We start from the raw sequence: 23,304 nt of genomic DNA on the forward strand, positions 1-23,304 counted from the left end.
CCAGCCTCATCCAGTACTGGCAATACTCTGCGCAAAAATACTCTTTCGAGTATTTTGGAGAGGATTGCCAGCAAACTAATCGGACGATAGGAGGCGAGATTGGCTTCAGGCTTACCAGGCTTGAGGAGGACAATAACCTCTGCTCTTTTCCACTCTTCCGGGAAGTACCCTAGCCGGAAGCAGCTGTTGTAAATGCTGGCCAGCATTTGTGTGCAGCGGGATGGGAGCATTTTTAGGGCCGCCGCATCTATACGATCCAGGCCTGGAGATTTGTTGTTCTTCAGTAGAGCAATCTCCTGCGCAACTTCCTCAGGGTCGACTGGTTCCAACGGGGGACCGGGAGAGCTTGGGCTATTGAGAAACCGGGCTGTTTCAGCATGTTCTTCGGCAGTGCAGCAGTCGAACGGAGAGAAGGCGTTGTAAAGGTGTTCGGCGAAAGCTTCTGCTCTTTCAGCATCCGAAAGGCACCAGGATCCATCTGCTTTGCGCACTGCGGAAACCTTTTTGGCTGGTCGTTTAATGTGGCGGGTGACGTTCCACAGATTGTGGTCTGGGTCCCCGGAGAGAGTTCCTCGAGGAATCTGAGGAAGGAGTCCTGGCGTAGGCTGGAGATCTTGTCCTTCAACTCCTTTGTGGCGTGATTGAGCGCTGTTTTGTCTCTTGGATTGCGCGTCAAGAACCAAACTCTCCTGAGACGCCTCTTTCTCAGTCACGAGTGCCGCAATTTCCGGGGACCAGAGGTGGAGGTCCCTGCTAGGTGTTCTCGCAGTCTTTGGTGGCGGTGGGCTTGCGAATTCCGCAGCGTTTTGCATCTGCCTGGTGAGATTCCCGATAGCTTCATCAATGTTCCTGGGTGTGTTGAGGATGGGGTTCGGATTGACGGTGGAGAGCATCCAGGACGCGAACTTGGCGGCGTCGGTATATTTTCCAGTGAGCCTTCTGAGCGGGGTTTTCCTGAGGACTGGCGTGTTGATTAGCACGTTTATTGCACAGTGGTCTGACAGGAGATCAGCATTTGTTGTGCAGCTGATCTTCGCATGCCCTATGCCTTTCGACACAGCAAAGTCCAGTAGGTCTGGAGTCTTGAGGGGATTCGTTGGCCAGTGAGTGGGCTCGCCAGTGGAGTGGCAGTCCAGTCGGTGGCGTTGCAGGTACCCAAACAGAGTTTTCCCTTTGGGGTTGTTGGCGCGCGATCCCACCAAGAATGTTTGGCGTTATAATCTCCAGCTGCTATGAAGCGGGGCCCAAAATGCTCGAAGAACTCACTGAGGTGAGATGCTGTTATGCGGTATCTGGGGGAAAGTAGACCGCTCCAATGTCTAAATCTCCTTGCGGGCTGACAATCCTGATGACAGGACATTGTGCCCAGTCTTGCTGAAACGCGGGCAGCTCTAGGTATTGAATACCGCTCCTGATGAGGATGGCTGCTCCACCGCGTGCTCTGCCAGAAGGATGGTCTGCATGGATGAGGTCATATCCGCTGATATTAAAGTGGGATCTGGGGAGAAGTGGGTTTCGGCTACGAGTAGGATATCGATCTGGTGGGTCTTCAGATGGTGCTCGACTATGGCCTTGCTGTTCTGCAGGCCGTTCGCATTCCAGACGACTAGGTGGAGCTTTAGTTGCATGACTTGCTGTTGAGAATGGTGGCCACCAGCTGTGTCATCTGGGTGAACATGCGCTCCATCATCCTTTCCATCATTCCTTCCATGCGAGCGAACATCGCTTCTATCTGACCGGAGTGTGGGGTTTCTGTTTGGGTTTGGACTGGGGTTGTGGGATTCTGCGGTGCTGCGTGCACTCCGTTGAGGGCGTCTCGGTAGCTCCTGCCAGAGGTGACGTTTGGTGATGCCACGGGCGGCGCCTTGTTAGCATTAGCGACGGGCCTTGTTTTCGGAGCAGCGAGTGCTTTGGCCCTTTTGTATGCAGGGCATCCCTTGAAAGACGCAGGATGGTCCGCCTGGCAGTGGAAGCAGCACGCTTTGTCGTCCTCCCTCTTCTCACATGCCCTCGATTCGTGAGGGCCTCCACACTTTACACATCGGTATTCCAGGAAGCAGTAACGCTGTGTATGACCGAATCCTTGGCACCTGAAGCATTGAGGCACGTCGTTGAACTTCTGCGGCGGTTCAATGGTTACTACCGACCTGCAGATCCGCTTGACTTGGTAGACGTCTTTGTTGTTGCTGGAAGGCTCCAGGTTGGCGAAGAATATTCCCAGCGGTTCTTTAGTTCTTCTGCCAATGGGATTGTGCAGATCTCTAACAGCGTGCCTTGTCTGCGAAGGTCTTCAATGATTTCCTCACGATCGGTGGAGTGGTGGAGTCCTTTGATGACAACCTTGTATGCACGTTCATCTTTCGGCTGGAAAGTCCGATGCTCTTGTTTTGGGCCACAAGTTGGAGACGCAGAGCTGTATAGGACTCTTTGTCCGGCATCATGACACGTACGTTGTTGCCATTCACGGTCTTGTAGGTAAAATTGTTCTTCGGGCCTACAAGAGTCGTGATCATCTTGACGAGTGCCGAGATGTTGGTCACATCGGGGATAAAAATCGGAGGTGGCTTGATGGTCTTCGGGTGGGCTTTGGTTTCTCGGGGTCTTGGGCTTGGAATCGTCTTTAGGTCCGGGTTCGTCATCAGAGCTCTCTTGGTCGTACTCGTCTTCTTCGGTCGAGAGTAAAGCGAAGGCGTTGTTGGCGAGCTTCTTGCGCAGAGCTGCGCTAGTGCTTGGCTTATCTTCCAGCTCCTCTCCCTGTGCTTTCTTTGCCGGTTTTCGCTTTATCTCGCCCGGCTCTGTATGCGAGGTGCTTCCCTCGCTGCTGGAGCTGCTCTTGCGTGTTCTCAGAGCCTTTTTGCGTGGTGTTGTTCCAAGCTTGTGGGTGCGCGGGGGGCCTGCCAGTCCATCTTCTCCAAAGTTGATAAGGAGTGAGGAGGGGGGGGGGGGGGAAGCGGGGCACCGTAAGCCGGTGAGCCAGGCAGCACGTGGCTGCTGCTTTGCAATTATACCGCTGCTTCGAGCACTGGGTTTTTTGCGCTGATAACACGCACACTCGGGTGTGCGATGGTGTTAGTGCGAACTACCGTTAGGTACGTTGGCTGGGCCAATCAAAACGCGCGACAAGATCACGCGACGCGAAGTGGCTGGCACAAGTAACGGGACTTACAACTGTGAACAATTTGCTAACAATTTGCTAACAATTTGCTGTCGATCCGCAGGCACGTCTGCACTCGTCGAGTGTTCGATCGCGACTGATATGAAAAATACAAGTATTTAATCACATATAAGAACTCCACCGGTAATACGCTTACATACATAAAGGTATAGTACTAACCACAATTGTAAGTTGTACTACCCGTATGAAGCACAAGTTCAACTACGAACGTTTTAAACCGCAACAACTTTAATATACGCTATTGGAGCTGGAATTACCGCGGCTGCTGGCACCAGACTTGCCCTCCAATTGGTCCTTGTTAAAGGATTTAAAGTGTAACTCATTCCAATTACAGGGCCTCGGATATGAGTCCTGTATTGTTATTTTTCGTCACTACCTCCCGAGCTGGGAGTGGGTAATTTACGCGCCTGCTGCCTTCCTTAGATGTGGTAGCCGTTTCTCAGGCTCCCTCTCCGGAATCGAACCCTGATTCCCCGTTACCCGTTGCAACCATGGTAGTCCTAGATACTACCATCAAAAGTTGATAGGGCAGACATTTGAAAGATCTGTCGTCGGTACAAGACCATACGATCTGCATGTTATCTAGAGTTCAACCAATATAACGATCTTGCGATCGCTTGGTTTTAGCCTAATAAAAGCACATGTCCCATAAGGTTCATGTTTTAATTGCATGTATTAGCTCTAGAATTACCACAGTTATCCAAGTAACTGTTAACGATCTAAGGAACCATAACTGATATAATGAGCCTTTTGCGGTTTCACTTTTAATTCGTGTGTACTTAGACATGCATGGCTTAATCTTTGAGACAAGCATATAACTACTGGCAGGATCAACCAGAATAATGTTTTTCCTTCATATTCCATTCATATTTTTTGAATCGAAATAAGCAATATAATAGATATATAGATTTTTCACTTTATATAATTCCATGATTTTTATTATATTGAATAAAATTCAATATTTCGCCTTTGGGTAAAATTTTAAATATATAAATATAAGTAAAAAATCTATTCGATTACGGCCATTTTTATATAGCATTCGTAATCCATATTTTCATTTTTAATTTATACTTGTTTTACCAATATAACAAGAATTTCATATAATTATTGTAATATATATGTTTCTATAATTTTATCTTTTATATATACATATTTCATTATAAAATATCATTTTATTTCCAACATACATAATTATTGTATCCACACATGTACAATTTTTGTTTAACCAATATAAATATTAAGTTAAATCATTTGCATTTTGAAGATAAATTTAAAATTTATCTCTTTTCATATATCTCTCTGGTAATATATAACATAAAACCAAGCGCATATGATAATATTTCCACATTTAATATATAATTTTATATTTCTTTCATAAGAATCCATATTTGTATTATACCGTAACGATATAATAATCCAACTATACGGCAGGTAATAAATTAATATTTGCCTGCCTCCAAAAATTAACGATAATATATGGAAACGATTTGTTATTCTATATATAATAGAAACTTGACTTTTGTTTCAACGATATTATCTAAAAAGCGTATATTCCTATTATCCGCGGAGCCAAGTCCCGTGTTCTATAGAACTGAGAAACAAATTTGTACGGATAATAATATACTTTATTTTATGTAACCAATATAAACATAATCCGAAATAAATATTTCGAATAATGCGGGAGGTCGGCAACCACTGCCTACCTATAGTAGTTTTTGAACCCGCTGTCCTCAAAGCGGGTATTTTCAATTCCGTTTGCCACCCAACATACGGTCTATTCTCTTATATATTAAGAGATTATAGGAACATTTCATTTTTTTTCCATTATTCATATATAATATGATTATTTTTTTTTTTATACATATAATAAATATTAATTTTTATATGTTTATTATTTAATTTACTCATATAATTGCCAAATTCATATGAATACATAAGTTTTGAACAATATGAGAGGTCGGCAACCACTGCCTACCTATAGTAGTTTTTGAACCCTCTGTCGTAATTCCGGTCGTTTACACTACTATACCCTCTCACTATAATGGCTTTTCTCTATAATACTAAGAGAATATGGGAATATCTCAGCATTTTTTCCCATATACATATAATAATTAACCATTTTCATATGTATATTATTTAATTTAATCATATAATTGCCAAAATCATATGAATACATAAGTTTTGAACAATATGAGAGGTCGGCAACCACTGCCTACCTATAGTAGTTTTTGAACCCTCTGTCGTAATTCCGGTCGTTTACACTACTATACCCTCTCACTATAATGGATTTTCTCTATAATACTAAGAGAATGTGGGAATATTTCAGCATTTTTTCCCTTATACATATAATAATTAATCATTTTCATATGTATATTATTTAATTTACTCATACAATTGCCAAAATCATATGAATACATAAGTTTTGAACAATATGAGAGGTCGGCAACCACTGCCTACCTATAGTAGTTTTTGAACCCTCTGTCGTAATTCCGGTCGTTTACACTACTATACCCTCTCACTTAAATGGCTTTTCTCTATAATACTAAGAGAATATGGGAATATCTCAGCATTTTTTCCCATATACATATAATAATTAACCATTTTCATATGTATATTATTTAATTTAATCATATAATTGCCAAAATCATATGAATACATAAGTTTTGAACAATATGAGAGGTCGGCAACCACTGCCTACCTATAGTAGTTTTTGAACCCTCTGTCGTAATTCCGGTCGTTTACACTACTATACCCTCTCACTATAATGGATTTTCTCTATAATACTAAGAGAATGTGGGAATATTTCAGCATTTTTTCCCTTATACATATAATAATTAATCATTTTCATATGTATATTATTTAATTTACTCATACAATTGCCAAAATCATATGAATACATAAGTTTTGAACAATATGAGAGGTCGGCAACCACTGCCTACCTATAGTAGTTTTTGAACCCTCTGTCGTAATTCCGGTGGTTTACACTACTATACCCTCTCACTTAAATGGCTTTTCTCTATAATACTAAGAGAATATGGGAATATCTCTGCATTTTTTCCCATATACATATAATAATTAATCATTTTCGTATGTATATTATTTAATTTACTCATACAATTGCCAAAATCATATGAATACATAAGTTTTGAACAATATGAGAGGTCGGCAACCACTGCCTACCTATAGTAGTTTTTGAACCCTCTGTCGTAATTCCGGTCGTTTACACTACTATACCCTCTCACTTAAATGGCTTTTCTCTATAATACTAAGAGAATATGGGAATATCTCTGCATTTTTTCCCATATACATATAATAATTAACCATTTTCATATGTATATTATTTAATTTAATCATATAATTGCCAAAATCATATGAATACATAAGTTTTGAACAATATGAGAGGTCGGCAACCACTGCCTACCTATAGTAGTTTTTGAACCCTCTGTCGTAATTCCGGTCGTTTACACTACTATACCCTCTCACTATAATGGATTTTCTCTATAATACTAAGAGAATGTGGGAATATTTCAGCATTTTTTCCCTTATACATATAATAATTAATCATTTTCATATGTATATTATTTAATTTACTCATATAATTGCCAAATTCATATGAATACATAAGTTTTGAACAATATGAGAGGTCGGCAACCACTGCCTACCTATAGTAGTTTTTGAACCCTCTGTCGTAATTCCGGTCGTTTACACTACTATACCCTCTCACTATAATGGATTTTCTCTATAATACTAAGAGAATGTGGGAATATTTCAGCATTTTTTCCCTTATACATATAATAATTAATCATTTTCATATGTATATTATTTAATTTACTCATACAATTGCCAAAATCATATGAATACATAAGTTTTGAACAATATGAGAGGTCGGCAACCACTGCCTACCTATAGTAGTTTTTGAACCCTCTGTCGTAATTCCGGTCGTTTACACTACTATACCCTCTCACTTAAATGGCTTTTCTCTATAATACTAAGAGAATATGGGAATATCTTAGCATTTTTTCCCATATACATATAATAATTAACCATTTTCATATGTATATTTTTTAATTTACTCATATAATTGCCAAAATCATATAAATACATAAGTTTGAACAATATCAGAGGTCGGCAACGGTCTTTCCTCTATAATACTAAGATAATATGGGAATATTTCATCATTTTTTCCCTTATACATATAATAATTAATCATTTTCATATGTATATTATTTAATTTACTCGTATAATTGTCAAAATCCTATGAACACATAAGAGAATACAATATGAGAGGTCGGCGCAACCATAATATAGTAGTTGATGACGAGGTGTTTGGCAACTTGACACAATCCATTAAAGTCTTTATATTAATTATATGAAAGGGACAATATCATATGCGTCACTAAATTGATGACGAGGTGTTTGGCAACTTGATACAATTCTTTAAAGTCTTTATATCAAAAATTATATGATAGGGACAATATCATATGCGTCACTAAATTGATGACGAGGTGTTTGGCAACTTGACACAATTCATTAGAGTCTGTATATTAATTATATGATAGGGACAATATCATATGCGTCACTAAATTGATGACGAGGTGTTTGGCAACTTGATACAATTCTTTAAAGTCTTTATATCAAAAATTATATAATAAGGACAATATCATATGCGTCACTAAATTGATGACGAGGTGTTTGGCAACTTGACACAATCCATTAAAGTCTTTATATTAATTATATGATAGGGACAATATCATATGCGTCACTAAATTGATGACGAGGTGTTTGGCAACTTGATACAATTCTTTAAAGTCTATATATCAAAAATTATATGATAGGGACAATATCATATGCGTCACTAAATTGATGACGAGGTGTTTGGCAACTTGACACAATTCATTAAAGTCTGTATATTAATTATATGATAGGGACAATATCATATGCGTCACTAAATTGATGACGAGGTGTTTGGCAACTTGATACAATTCTTTAAAGTCTTTATATCAAAAATTATATGATAAGGACAATATCATATGCGTCACTAAATTGATGACGAGGTGTTTGGCAACTTGACACAATCCATTAAAGTCTTTATATTAATTATATGATAGGGACAATATCATATGCGTCACTAAATTGATGACGAGGTGTTTGGCAACTTGATACAATTCTTTAAAGTCTTTATATCAAAAATTATATGATAAGGACAATATCATATGCGTCACTAAATTGATGACGAGGTGTTTGGCAACTTGACACAATTCATTAAAGTCTTTATATTAATTATATGATAGGGACAATATCATATGCGTCACTAAATTGATGACGAGGTGTTTGGCAACTTGACACAATCCATTAAAGTCTTTATATTAATTATATGATAGGGACAATATCATATGCGTCACTAAATTGATGACGAGGTGTTTGGCAACTTGATTCAATTCTTTAAAGTCTTTATATCAAAAATTATATGATAAGGACAATATCATATGCGTCACTAAATTGATGACGAGGTGTTTGGCAACTTGACACAATTCATTAAAGTCTGTATATTAATTATATGATAGGGACAATATCATATGCGTCACTAAATTGATGACGAGGTGTTTGGCAACTTGATACAATTCTTTAAAGTCTTTATATCAAAATTATATGATAGGGACAATATCATATGCGTCACTAAATTGATGACGAGGTGTTTGGCAACTTGACACAATCCATTAAAGTCTTTATATTAATTATATGATAGGGACAATATCATATGCGTCACTAAATTGATGACGAGGTGTTTGGCTACAGGAAAAAATCATTTATTTATCGAATCATCAAGCAAAGGATAAGCTTCAGTGGATCGCAGTATGGCAGCTGCTCAACCACTTACAACACCTTGCCTGTTACAAAAGTCGTTTACAATTGATTCTAGGCTTTGTCATTGTATTAAATAATGCTTTTATATGTAACTAGCGCGGCATCAGGTGATCGAAGATCCTCCTAATTTACTATGTTACAAATTACATTGGCATCACATCCATTGTCGTTTATAAAATAAATTATAAACTTTAAATGGTTTAGAAGCCATACAATGCAAATTGCCCCTTATTTATCATTGCAGTCCAGCACGGATACGACCTTAGAGGCGTTCAGGCATAATCCAACGGACGTAGCGTCATACCACTGTTCGCTCGAACAAGTATTGTGCCATTGGTCCGTACCTGCGGTTCCTCTCGTACTACGCAGGAATGCTGTCGCAACAACGTTTTGTCATTAGTAGGGTAAAACTAACCTGTCTCACGACGGTCTAAACCCAGCTCACGTTCCCTTGCATGGGTGAACAATCCAACGCTTGGTGAATTTTGCTTCACAATGATAGGAAGAGCCGACATCGAAGGATCAAAAAGCGACGTCGCTATGAACGCTTGGCCGCCACAAGCCAGTTATCCCTATGGTAACTTTTCTGACACCTCTTGTTAAAAACTCTTTAAACCAAAAGGATCGATAGGCCGAGCTTTTGCTGTCCCTGTGTGTACTGAACACCGAGATCAAGTCAGCATTTGCCCTTTTGCTCTATGTGTGGTTTCTGTCCGCACTGAGCTGGCCTTGGGACACCTCCGTTATTATTTGAGAGATGTACCGCCCCAGTCAAACTCCCTACCTGGCAATGTCCTTGAATTGGATCATACCTGAGTAATTGGAGTTATACCAAATTTTCAAATCAAAAATACATAAATGCATCGTTTTATTAAAGAATTTGTTTGCGATTATATAACAAACTCGTGATACTTTGATCAAGAAGCTTGCATCAAAACCCAATACCATAAGATATAATAAATATATCCGTATAATGGCTAGGAAATGATACACGTTCCATTTAATCAAGTAAGTAAGGAAACAATAAGAGTAGTGGTATTTCATTGACGATACCAAACCGAGGTCTAATATCTCCCACTTATTCTACACCTCTTATGTCTCCTTACACTGCCAGATTAGAGTCAAGCTCAAAAGGGTCTTCTTTCCCCGCTAATTATTCCAAGCCCGTTCCCTTGGCTGTGGTTTCGCTAGATAGTAGATAGGGACAGTGACTTTCGGACCTCTCCGAACTTGTTTTACGTGGCGTGTTCCACACTGAAGGGATTACAACCACGACACCCTGAACACCCACAAGTGGTGCATGTATCAACATGGTGCATGAGTCTGGATACGCCAGACAAACGTCCCGGACTGGAAGCTATAGCTATGTACATAGCGACCACCCCGGTAGCAATTCGAGTACTTGCTTGCCGGGCAAGCACTCCCCTTGCTGAGGAGCGAGATCTACCTAAAATCTCTACTGATCTCTGGGTCACAGCACCCGAGTTTTGCGCAACTAGCACCGTAACTCAAACGTCGAACACGAAGGCTCTACCCGCGATATGGGTATCAACCACAGCCACCACGATACTCCCACCAGGGGGCCTACCTCAATGTGCTGTCTTGGAGCAGCACAACCCGTGGTACCGAAAGAGAGGCTCGGTGGGCCTCCTCCTTTTGCTCCGACAAGCATGGTTAGAGGAACCAGTCGCTATATTAGTCGCCTCTTACGACAAGCAATAGCGGGCTGTGGAAGTATTCTCGCCCGCTAACCACACGGCGAAGTTTTGGGCTAAATACCCCTCCTCCTACGGAACACCTCGTCCGCAAACGCTGCCAGCCGTTGAATCCTCTGCTGATCTTCCAGGATTCTATTGAAGGTCCAGTTTTCGCCAAGGCGCTGCACTCCAAGTCCATCGAGGTTTCGCAAATCTGCATATAGAGGACAAGCGCACAATATGTGCATCCAGTCCTCATATGGATCACCACAAGCGCAAGCAGTGGTATCGCTGAGGGCTCTCCCTTGCAAAAATGCGTTAAACGACCCGTGACCTGTCAGCAGGAAAGACGTCCTCATCGAGAATCCAAAGCTTGGATCTCGATAGGCGAGAGTGACGTATGGGATGAACTTGTGCGTCACCCGTCCTGGTTCGCTGTCGTCATCCCATCTGTTTTGCCAATTCTGCAGCAAGCACTCCTCTAGGCGAGTCTTCCTCTGCTTCCAGCTTAGACACGTAGTGTCCTCGCCGTATAGCCAGTCGTTCTCCTCCAGCGGGTATCCACGCTTCAGCTTGTACTTGACCGCTAAAAACTTAGCAGCCAAGTCAAGCGGGGGAGCTCCGCCAAGTACCTGCAGTGCCACTGTGGACACTGTTCGGCATACCGAAAGGCATCCAAGCAGGATTAGCCTCTGGCAGGAGGCTAGTCGTCTCCGGGCGGCTACCTGTTCGGCGGTGTCATACCATACCGGGGCACCAAACAGCACACAAGGTGCCATGAGTCCGTCATATATGGTCCGCCTGGCTCGAGGACTGAAGCCCCAGTCGGCTCGAAGCACACGCGCCAATGCTCCAACGACTCCGGTCATCCGCTGGCGAAGCGAAGCTATGTGCGTGAGGAATTTCATTCCTTCACTGACCGTGATGCCAAGGTACCGACAGCTACGCACATACGGAAGGTTCGCTCCAGCAAACCTCACCGTAGGCGCACGTCTCAAGGCACCTTTCAGCAGCATTATTACCGTCTTGCTGGTCGAGACGGTAACGCCAACTTCCGCTCCCCACGCTTCTACGATGGACATCAGCTCTGCACCTTTTTCCTCTAGCTCAGCTCGGGAATTTCCCTCGACGAGAAGCAGCAAGTCATCCGCGTATGCACTCAGCTGGCAATACGGCTGGAGACGCTGAAGCAGTACATCCATCAGTATGTCCCAGATAAATGGGCCACTGATTGACCCCTGCGGGCAGCCTCTAGTTACCGGTACATCCACAGTACCGGAACTGCTTCGGATCACTGCTCTTCGGCCGGAGAAAAAGCTCTGCCACAAGCCCATCTCCCGGCATCCCAAGTCGGCTAGTCGGCGGAGTGCAGCACTCCATTCGACGTTGTCGAATGCTCCTTTGAAGTCCACGAATGTGCCGAGCACGTATTGCGCCGGGCTGGCACAAACACTGCTCTTCACGTGCCTCCAAGCATCCTCCACACATCGTCCTTGGCGAAATCCAAATTGCCATCTGCAGCCTTCCGGAAGAACTTCTCTCACACGATTCACCATGATGGCCTCGAGCACCTTACCAAAGACTGGTAGCAAGCATATTCCTCTATATGAGGAGGGCTCACATTTGTCCTTATCTGGCCCTTTGAGCAGCGAGACAACTCGTGGGCACTTCCACTCAGCGGGAAAGTATCCTAATCGGATGCATCGGGAAAACAACGATGCAAGGTGCTCGGGTATGGCGCGCCAGACTGCCTTGCAGATAGTGCCATTAATGCCGTCCAAGCCGGGAGAGCGCCTGCTCTTCAACCGGGCAACACATGCATCAACCTCGAATACTTCGAGGGCCGGTGGGACTTCCTCCGCGATGGCAGTCGGTGCTTCGGACTCCGCAACTGGGAAGAAATTGCGGAGGAGCACTCGTGCACAGTCACCCCAATCGGTGATCATCTCGCCATTCACGCGGAGGCACCCAATCTCCGTGCACTTCCTGCGGCCTCGGCAAATCTTATAGACGCGCCCCCATGGGTCGTCGGCATGATCTCCCACGAAGCGTTTCCACTCATCCATTTTCGCCCTCCAAATGAGCTTCTTGTAGTTGGCTGAGGCCCGCCTCAGGTCGACCAATACACGCTCTATTGCGGCATCATCATCATGACGCCTTCCATTTTGAAGTAGGCGACGAAGTCTCCGGACTTCGCGCCTTGCATCACAGAGGTCGGCAGTCCACCAACGTGCTCTCCTGTGGGCAATCGGATGGACTTTCTTCCCAGCGCAATATCACATACATTATGTACTATACTGCGCAGGGTCGAAACTTGCTGGTCCAACGGCGACTCTGAGAAGTTTTCCGGAAGTTCGGCTGCTCTACTCACCATTTCCTCCTTGAACAATCGCCAACGTGCATTGGAGAAGTTCCAGGACGGCACAGGAGCTATGCTCTCAACTGCGCGCGCGGTAGTTGGTTCGGCCACAACAGTAATGATGTTGTGGTCACTCAATTCCCACTCGTCCACTCTCCACTCATATGTGGCCCACATAGATGCTGCCTCATTGACGATTGTCACGTCGATATCGCTTGTAGCTCTGTAATTATCGAACGTGTACACCTCTGTTGACTGGTTTAGGGCGGCGACTCTTGCCTCCAGCATCCACTCTGACAGCAGCTCACCCCGTCTGTAGTTAGCTTGCCCCTCGGCATGACGAGAGAGTTTGCTAAGCCACATGGGGGACACTGCATTCGCGTCGAGGCCCAGGATTGCGGGGGTTCTGCTGGCCTGCAGCAGGACCGCATCCATGTACCGGATGTACGGTTCCAGAGGTGCATCATACTGGCAGTATGCGGCGCAAAGGAAGATTGAGCCAAAACTCCCTTTCACGACCAGACATACGCCATAATCTGTGGTGAGGGTCTCCACTGGCATACAGATGGCTTCCTGGTGATCCACTAGGATGGCTGCCTTCCCTCGCCGATCGATGAAAATTCTCATTCCTTCAGGCAGCACATCCATTCCGTCCCCGCCGAGATACGGCTCCTGCACCAGCGCGAACATAGACTCCGATCTCCTGAGTCGGACTCCGAGCTCGATGGTCGCAGCTCGGCCTCGGCCACAGTTCGCTTGGATGAAGCTAAACATTAGTGTCTAGCTTGCACCCTCGCCAGCAACGCCCCGTATATCGGGCAAACGCTCGAGAGCATGTAATGCCCCGAGGGTTGCCCTCTGTGGCGGCAGTTCCGGCAGTCCACCGGGTTTTGGCACTTTGCCGCAGTGTGGCCTTGTTGCCCGCACTGGCGACAGACACTATCCTTCTGCCGGCATTCGCTGACCTTGTGGTCGAAACCCACACATCTGTGGCAGGCGTATGTGCGGACCTGTGACCGGCATCGGAATGAGAACCACTTGATGTAGACACGACCTACATCAAGCTTCGCCATCGCCCGGTCGTCAACCTCCAGCGTCACATTTACTGTGGCGCCGTCAGCTACCGACCACGCCTTGGTCACCAGGTGCACTGACTTCTTAAACTGGGCCAGATTCATTTCGCTGTCGAAGTTGTTTTCGTGGAGCTCCTTCATAAACTCCTCAGGGCCGATAGCTGTGTCGACGTCATATACGACGACCTTCGGCTTCTCGGCCGCATTCCGTGCCACATTTAGGCCAACCTCGGCGAATCTTTTTGAAGCGACCACCTTCTGCAGCTCTCCCACCGAAGGAGTGCGAATGATCGCACCACCACCTCGACGGAGCTCACGGACCTCGTGTACTCTGACTCCGAGAGAGGGTGCAACCATCGTTCGCACCTTTTCCGCTATGTCTTTCCCCGATAGCGCAGGGTCGTCGCACTTCACCACCGCTGACCACGTCTCGCGGACCTTGGTAGTCCGCGGGGCAGCGATGGGTGCAACCTGCTGCATCTGGGGAGCATTGGCGGCCGTATTTTTCAACAGATTCAACGACGGCGGCGGCGGTGGCGGCATAGCAAGCCGCGTCTCCAGCTCTCCGCACCGGAGCATTAGCGCCAACACCAGCTCATCGTAGCGGCTGATAGCATATGAGAGCTCTTCCGTGTCCACTTCTCCTAGTCTGCGGAAGCTGCTTCTCACCATGCGCTGTGTGGCCGACAGCTCTGCCATCATGGCTGCTTGCCCAGCACGGGCGGCAGCGGTGGCGGCAGTGGCAGTGGTGGCAACAATTTTAGCAGCAGTGAAAACGGCGGAGGCAGCAGTGTGGTCGGCAGCAGGGGCAGCAGTAGGATCAGCAGCGGTGGCAGCAGCGTGGGGGGGGCAGCATCAATGGCAGCGTTCTCCGTAGCCGCCCGGGCGTCCTCCAGCGACGAAAACGGCTCCTCCAGTACCCCAACGGGTTCTGGCACTCCATTCGATGCCAGGGCAACCAATTTCGCCTGCGTTGGCGCCGAGCTCTTAGATGCCAGATGGCTTCTGCGCCTGCCTCGTCTGGACTTCATCGAGGCACTACTTCCGCTCAAGGCACTCGCGCTGCTGTCGCTCTCCATCGGCATAAATACGATGGTGGCTCCACCTACCGTCGACGCCAGCAACCGTATGCTCGTTTACTCGCTGACAAAAGGTAGTTGCTCTGGAACTCGAGCTCCACCTATCGGTAGAGTCTGGTAGCACTAAAACTCTCCCTAGACACAAACCTTAGCAGTGACTCCCACCAATAAGCTTTGTGACAGCTGATCAAAAAGCTTACTCGAAAAACTTACTCGTAAGTTCGCCTTCAGCACGTGCTAAGTGGAAAATTCCCAACAATTAATTGTTAATTACTTCCAAACCGCTTGTTTATAACACACGAAAATTAGCACACGACTTTCGCGGAGCACTAATTCACCGATTTTATTACTTTCCAAACACGGAAAACCAAGTTCTTCGCAATCTGTACACGAGCGCAACGAAAACACGTCCGTCGTTAATCCATTCATGCGCGTCACTAATTAGATGACGAGGCATTTGGCTACCTTAAGAGAGTCATAGTTACTCCCGCCGTTGACCCGCGCTTACTTGAATTTCTTCACTTTGACATTCAGAGCACTGGGCAGAAATCACATTGTGTCAACACCCGCTAGGGCCATCACAATGCTTTGTTTTAATTAGACAGTCGGATTCCCCAAGTCCGTGCCAGTTCTGAATTGATTGTTAATTGATAATCGTTATAATTGATAAGAACTAATTGGTTTAACCCAAATAGTATTCTTAAAAATTTTAGCAAGAAAGTTCCACAATTGGCTACGTAACTAAACTATCCGGGGAACAAGTAACTAACATAAATGCTAGAAACTCTATTTACCCAGAACGAGCACATAAACCATGTTATTGTTTCCCAATCAAGCCCGACTATCTCAATCTTCAGAGCCAATCCTTATCCCGAAGTTACGGATCTAATTTGCCGACTTCCCTTACCTACATTATTCTATCGACTAGAGACTCTTCACCTTGGAGACCAGCTGCGGATATTGGTACGGCCTGTTGAGAAGTTTGCGTGTCCCCACCATAAATTTTCAAGGTCCGAGGAGAAAATATCGACACAACAGTATATGTCATGCTCTTCTAGCCCATCTACCATATCTCTCTGCGAAAGACTTCCATGGTAGTACGGCTATAAAACAGAAAAGAAAACTCTTCCGATATCTCTCGACGGCTTCTTTATGGTCGTTCCTGTTGCCAGGATGAGCACGAGGCCCATATTTAATAACAAACGGATACTCAACAGGTTACGGAATTGGAACCGTATTCCCTTTCGTTCAAAATTATTCAAGTGTATTATATTCGCTTTGTTTATATAGTTAGGCATTTTTGTTTTACTTGAAAATTTTCGGCTTTCGCCTTGAACTTAGGACCGACTAACTCGTGATCAACCACTGTTCACACGAAACCCTTCTCCACTTCAGTCCTCCAAGGTCTCATTCGATTATTTGCTACTACCACCAAGATCTGTACCAATGGCAGCTCCATGCAGGCTTACGCCAAACACTTCTACGCATACCATTGTACCTTCCTACTCACTAAAGTTTCAAAATTTATATCACAAGTAATATAAATCATCTACTTTAGCGGTAATGTATAGGTATACAACTTAAGCGCCATCCATTTTAAGGGCTAGTTGCTTCGGCAGGTGAGTTGTTACACACTCCTTAGCGGATTTCGACTTCCATGATCACCGTCCTGCTGTTTTAAGCAACCAACGCCTTTCATGGTATCTGCATGAGTTGTTAATTTGGGCACCGTAACATTACGTTTGGTTCATCCCACAGCGCCAGTTCTGCTTACCAAAAGTGGCCCACTGGGCACATTATATCATAACCTTGAACTTCATATCAAGAAAGTTAAGGTTCTTACCCATTTAAAGTTTGAGAATAGGTTAAGATCGTTTCGACCCTAAGGCCTCTAATCATTCGCTTTACCAGATAAGATTATTTTATATAATATTAAAATGCACCAGCTATCCTGAGGGAAACTTCGGAAGGAACCAGCTACTAGATGGTTCGATTGGTCTTTCGCCCCTATACTCAATTCTGACAATCGATTTGCACGTCAGAACTGTTTCGGTCTTCCATCAGGGTTTCCCCTGACTTCAACCTGATCAAGTATAGTTCACCATCTTTCGGGTCACAGCATATATGCTCAAGGTACGTTCCAGTTAGAGGCATAAATAATATAAATATACATTATACATAACTATATAGAACGCCCCGGGATTGTGTTAATTAGCTATAAATAGCTAAAAAACTAATCCCATTATTAGTCAAGTTAATTACGCTATTAGGTTTACATCCCAATAACTTGCACATATGTTAGACTCCTTGGTCCGTGTTTCAAGACGGGTCCCGAAGGTATCCTGAATCTTTCGCATTGTTAATCATACAAGAGCATATAATAAACACAAAAATCAATGATAATTATGCCATTATATAATTCCGAAAAATTAACGCTCTGTAATAATATAAATCTATCAGCACTTTATCAAATTAATAACATTTATTCTGTGTTAAAATGCAAGCAATTTAATTGGAATAAACTATAAGTTATATTTTATGATAAATTTGGGATATGCTAATAGATTACAATGTCCTTATATGGAAAAAATGCACATTATTCTTAATAATATTATTTAAATATTACAATTTTAATGATGAATTTTCCATAACGGATATTCAGGTTCATCGGGCTTAACCTCTAAGCAGTTTCACGTACTGTTTAACTCTCTATTCAGAGTTCTTTTCAACTTTCCCTCACGGTACTTGTTTACTATCGGTCTCATGGTTATATTTAGTTTTAGATGGAGTTTACCACCCACTTAGTGCTGCACTATCAAGCAACACGACTCTTTGGAAACATCATCTAGCAATCATTAACGTTATACGGGCCTGGCACCCTCTATGGGTAAATGGCCTCATTTAAGAAGGACTTAAATCATTAATTTCTCATACTAGAATATTGACGCTCCATACACTGCATCTCACATTTGCCATATAGACAAAGTGACTTAGTGCTGAACTGTTTTCTTTTCGCTCGCCGCTACTAAGAAAATCCTTGTTAGTTTCTTTTCCTCCCCTAATTAATATGCTTAAATTCAGGGGGTAGTCCCATATGAGTTGAGGTTGTATATATAACTATATTTTGCCATAAATTCTTTATATATAAATGATAAAACAATCAATTAAATTCGTTATAAATAGTTCCAATAGTTCTTGTAAGCAAAGTCATTTTTATCCATTTAACGAACCAACGAAGAATAATAACAAAACCAAGATTTTTCTTTTTCCGAATCATTAATAAGAGACAATTCTAGATGAAAATATTTCAATTTTTTATGCTAGACATTTCTCAGTATTATTTGATTGAAAAAGAAAATATTTCTCTTCGTTTTTCACATTCAAATGTGAGATAATGTTTTTCATTTCTTTTTAATATTATGAATAAAATCATTATTTAATCCAATAATATACCATATGCTTATAAAAAATTTATAAACAACTTAATTAGCATAGTCTTACAACCCTCAACCATATGTAGTCCAAGCAGCACTATAAAATTAATTAAAGTACATAACAGCATGGACTGCGATATGCGTTCAAATGTCGATGTTCATGTGTCCTGCAGTTCACACGATGACGCACAGTTTGCTGCGTTCTTCATCGACCCATGAGCCGAGTGATCCACCGCTTAGAGTTTTATAATTCAATTTTATATAATGTCAATATTGTTTTTATTGAAAGAAATTAAAAATACACCATTTTACTGGCATATATCAATTCCTTCAATAAATTTATTTTTATACCTAAAATAAATGTTGCGAAATGTCTTAGTTTCATATAAGCATTATGTATCATAATAATCTGGTTATGGTTTGCTATTTTGGGTGACACATACTGCAAAATTTATATAAAACATTAACCTGATGGATGACAGGTACAAACATTGTATATTTTAGGTTGTTGCATTAGCCAACGTATGCTCATAACATAGATGAACAATACATATTCGCAACGCGTGTATATTATGGTCCATATACACACACACTTATTTTGATTACCACACATTCAAATTATTTTTATTTTAATTCGACTTCTATTTCGAATTTAGTTTAGTTTCTTCGATTTCCATTTTCGAGAATTTGTTTTTATAGGAAACGCCGTTGTTGTAGTAAGTACTGCCACAAATACGCACAGCAACATTAATAATGTTAAAGTCTTTTTATGAGGTTGCCAAGCCCCACATATAAAATAAAAGCCATCTTCATTTTATTTTGACTTTAACTTTTGATTCCGTGGAATCATTTTGTAATATTTTTATTTTGGTAAATTGTATTTATTTGTATTATAACAAATATTTATTAACGATAAGGATATTATACAATAATGATCCTTCCGCAGGTTCACCTACGGAAACCTTGTTACGACTTTTACTTCCTCTAAATAATCAAGTTCGGTCAACTTTTGCGAAACAACCGTAACACGCAAGGCGTCACAGTGATCACGTCCGGAGACCTCACTAAATAATTCAATCGGTAGTAGCGACGGGCGGTGTGTACAAAGGGCAGGGACGTAATCAATGCGAGTTAATGACTCACACTTACTGGGAATTCCAAGTTCATGTGAACAGTTTCAGTTCACAATCCCAAGCATGAAAGTGGTTTCAGCGGTTTACCCGGACTCTCGGTCTAGGAAATACACGTTGATACTTTCATTGTAGCGCGCGTGCAGCCCAGGACATCTAAGGCATCACAGACCTGTTATTGCTCAATCTCATTATTGCTAGACGCAATTTGTCCATTTAAGAAGCTAGTGTCCTTATAATGGGACAAACCAACAGGTACGGCTCCACTTACATAAACACATTCAAACACAATAAACATTTTACTGCCACCATGAATGAAGGCTACATAAGCTTCAGCACCATAATCCTGAAGATATCTATTTAATATATTTGAGTCTCGTTCGTTATCGGAATTAACCAGACAAATCACTCCACGAACTAAGAACGGCCATGCACCACCACCCATAGATTCGAGAAAGAGCTATCAATCTGTCTTACACACTTATGTTCGGACCTGGTAAGTTTTCCCGTGTTGAGTCAAATTAAGCCGCAGGCTCCACTCCTGGTGGTGCCCTTCCGTCAATTCCTTTAAGTTTCAGCTTTGCAACCATACTTCCCCCGGAGCCCAAAAGCTTTGGTTTCCCGGGAAGCGACTGAGAGAGCCATAAAAGTAGCTACACCCAATTGCTAGCTGGCATCGTTTATGGTTAGAACTAGGGCGGTATCTGATCGCCTTCGAACCTCTAACTTTCGTTCTTGATTAATGAAAACATCTTTGGCAAATGCTTTCGCTTAAGTTAGTCTTACGACGGTCCAAGAATTTCACCTCTCGCGTCGTAATACTAATGCCCCCAAACTGCTTCTATTAATCATTACCTCTTGATCTGAAAACCAATGAAAGCAGAACAGAGGTCTTATTTCATTATCCCATGCACAGAATATTCAGGCATTTGAAGCCTGCTTTAAGCACTCTAATTTGTTCAAAGTAATAGTACCGGCCCACAATAACACTCGTTTAAGAGCACTAGTGCAGTTTTTAAATAGGAGGAACATATGAAAAAATACAAGTATTTAATCACATATAAGAACTCCACCGGTAATACGCTTACATACATAAAGGTATAGTACTAACCACAATTGTAAGTTGTACTACCCGTATGAAGCACAAGTTCAACTACGAACGTTTTAACCGCAACAACTTTAATATACGCTATTGGAGCTGGAATTACCGCGGCTGCTGGCACCAGACTTGCCCTCCAATTGTCCTTGTTAAAGGATTTAAAGTGTATCATTCCAATTACAGGCCTCGGATATGAGTCCTGTATTGTTATTTTTCGTCACTACCTCCCCGAGCTGGGAGTGGGTAATTACGCGCCTGCTGCCTTCCTTAGATGTGGTAGCCGTTTCTCAGCTCCCTCTCCGAATCGAACCCTGATTCCCCGTTACCCGTTGCAACCATGGTAGTCCTAGATACTACCATCAAAAGTTGATAGGGCAGACATTGAAAAGATCTGTCTCGTACAAGACCATACGATCTGCATTTATCTAGAGTTCAACCAATATAACGATCTTGTCGATCGCTTGTTTTAGGCCTAATAAAAACACATTCCCATAAGTTCATGTTTTAATTGCATGTATTAGCTCTAGAATTACCACAGTTATCCAAGTAACTGTTAACGATCTAAGGAACCATAACTGATATAATGAGCCTTTTGCGGTTTCACTTTTAATTCGTTGTACTTAGACATGCATGGCTTAATCTTGAGACAAGCATATAACTACTGGCAGGATCAACCAGAATAATGTTTCCTTCATATTCCATTCATATTTTTGAATCGAAATAAGCAATATAATAGATATATAGATTTTTCACTTTATATAATTCCATGATTTTTATTATATTGGAATAAAATTCAATATTTCGCCTTTGGGTAAAATTTAAATATATAATATAAGTAAAAAAATCTATTCGATTACGGCCATTTTTTATATAGCATTCGTAATCCTATATTTTCATTTTTAATTTATACTTGTTTAACAATATAACAGAATTTCATATAATTATTGTAATATATATGTTTCTATAATTTATCTTTTTATATATACATATTTCATTATAAAATATCATTTATTTCCAACATACATAATTATTGTATCCACCAACATGTACAATTTTTTTTAACCAATATAAATATTAAGTTAAATCATTTGCATTTTGAAGATAAATTTAAAATTTATCTCTTTTCATATATCTCTCTGGTAATATATAACATAAAACCAAGCGCATATGATAATATTTCCACATTTAATATATAATTTTATATTTCTTCATAAGAATCCATATTTGTATTATACCGGTAACGATATAATAATCCAACTATACGGCAGGTAATAAATTAATATTTGCCTGCCTCCAAAAATTAACGATAATATATGGAAACGATTTGTTATTCTATATAAATAGAAACTTGACTTTTGTTTCAAACGATATTATCTAAAAAGCGTATATTCCTATTATCCGCGGAGCCAAGTCCCGTGTTCTATAGAACTGAGAAACAAATTTGTACGGATAATAATATACTTTATTTTATGTAACCAATATAAACATAATCCGAAATAAATATTTCGAATAATGCGGGAGGGTTCCGGGCACATGCCACCACTACGGCCCTTTAACCATATATAGTAGTTTATTGGTAACCCCCGCTGTCCCTCCCAATAGCGTGAGGTATTATTCCAATTCCCGTTCGCAATTTGCTCACCCCAACATTAACGGATCATACTCTCTCTTAATATACTTGAAGAGAATGTATTAGAGAACATTTCCAGTTTTTATTCCCAATTATTACATATATAGAATAATGATTATTTCGTTTTTTAAACTATATTATATACATAAAAAAAATAAATATTAATTTTTATATGTTTTCATTATTATAATTATTTACTCATATAATGGCCAAATTCATATGAATACATAAGTTTTTAACAATATGAGAGGTCGGCAACCACTGGCCTTACCTATAGTAGTTTTTGAACCCTCTGTCGTAATTCCGGTCGTTTACACTACTATACCCTCTCACTATAAGTGGCTTTTTCTCTATAAATACTAAGAGAAATGTGGGAACATATTTTCAGCGATTTTTTCACCTTATAAACATATAATAAATTAATCCATTTTCAATATAGATCCTATATTATTTACATTTATAAATATAATTGCCAATTCATATATAATACATAAGTTTTGAACAATAAATGAGAGGTCGGCAACCACTGCCTACCTATAGTAGATTTTTGAAACCCTCGTCGTATTCCGGTCGTTACACTACTATACCTCTCACTATAATGGATTTTCTCTATAATACTAGAGAATGTGGGGAATCATTTCAAGCAATTTATTTCCACCTGACTAATCATTACATCCTATGAATAATTGAATCGACACTTTTCATATGTATAGCAGTCGATTCGCTCAACTTATTTATACATACACTTCCAAATGATCATATG

General features: G+C 41.7%; 2 pseudogenes; both read right to left on the minus strand.

Moving 5' to 3' along the window:
- Positions 1–8,989: 8,989 nt before the first annotated feature.
- LOC116802387 lies at positions 8,990–18,356 on the minus strand (annotated as a pseudogene).
- A 392-nt stretch (positions 18,357–18,748) lies between these two features.
- LOC116802361 lies at positions 18,749–18,926 on the minus strand (annotated as a pseudogene).
- Positions 18,927–23,304: the final 4,378 nt, after the last annotated feature.

The sequence above is a fragment of the Drosophila sechellia genome, chromosome X (genome assembly GCF_004382195.2).
Source record: "Drosophila sechellia strain sech25 chromosome X, ASM438219v1, whole genome shotgun sequence".
In the NCBI taxonomy this organism is placed as follows: Eukaryota; Metazoa; Arthropoda; class Insecta; order Diptera; family Drosophilidae; genus Drosophila; species Drosophila sechellia.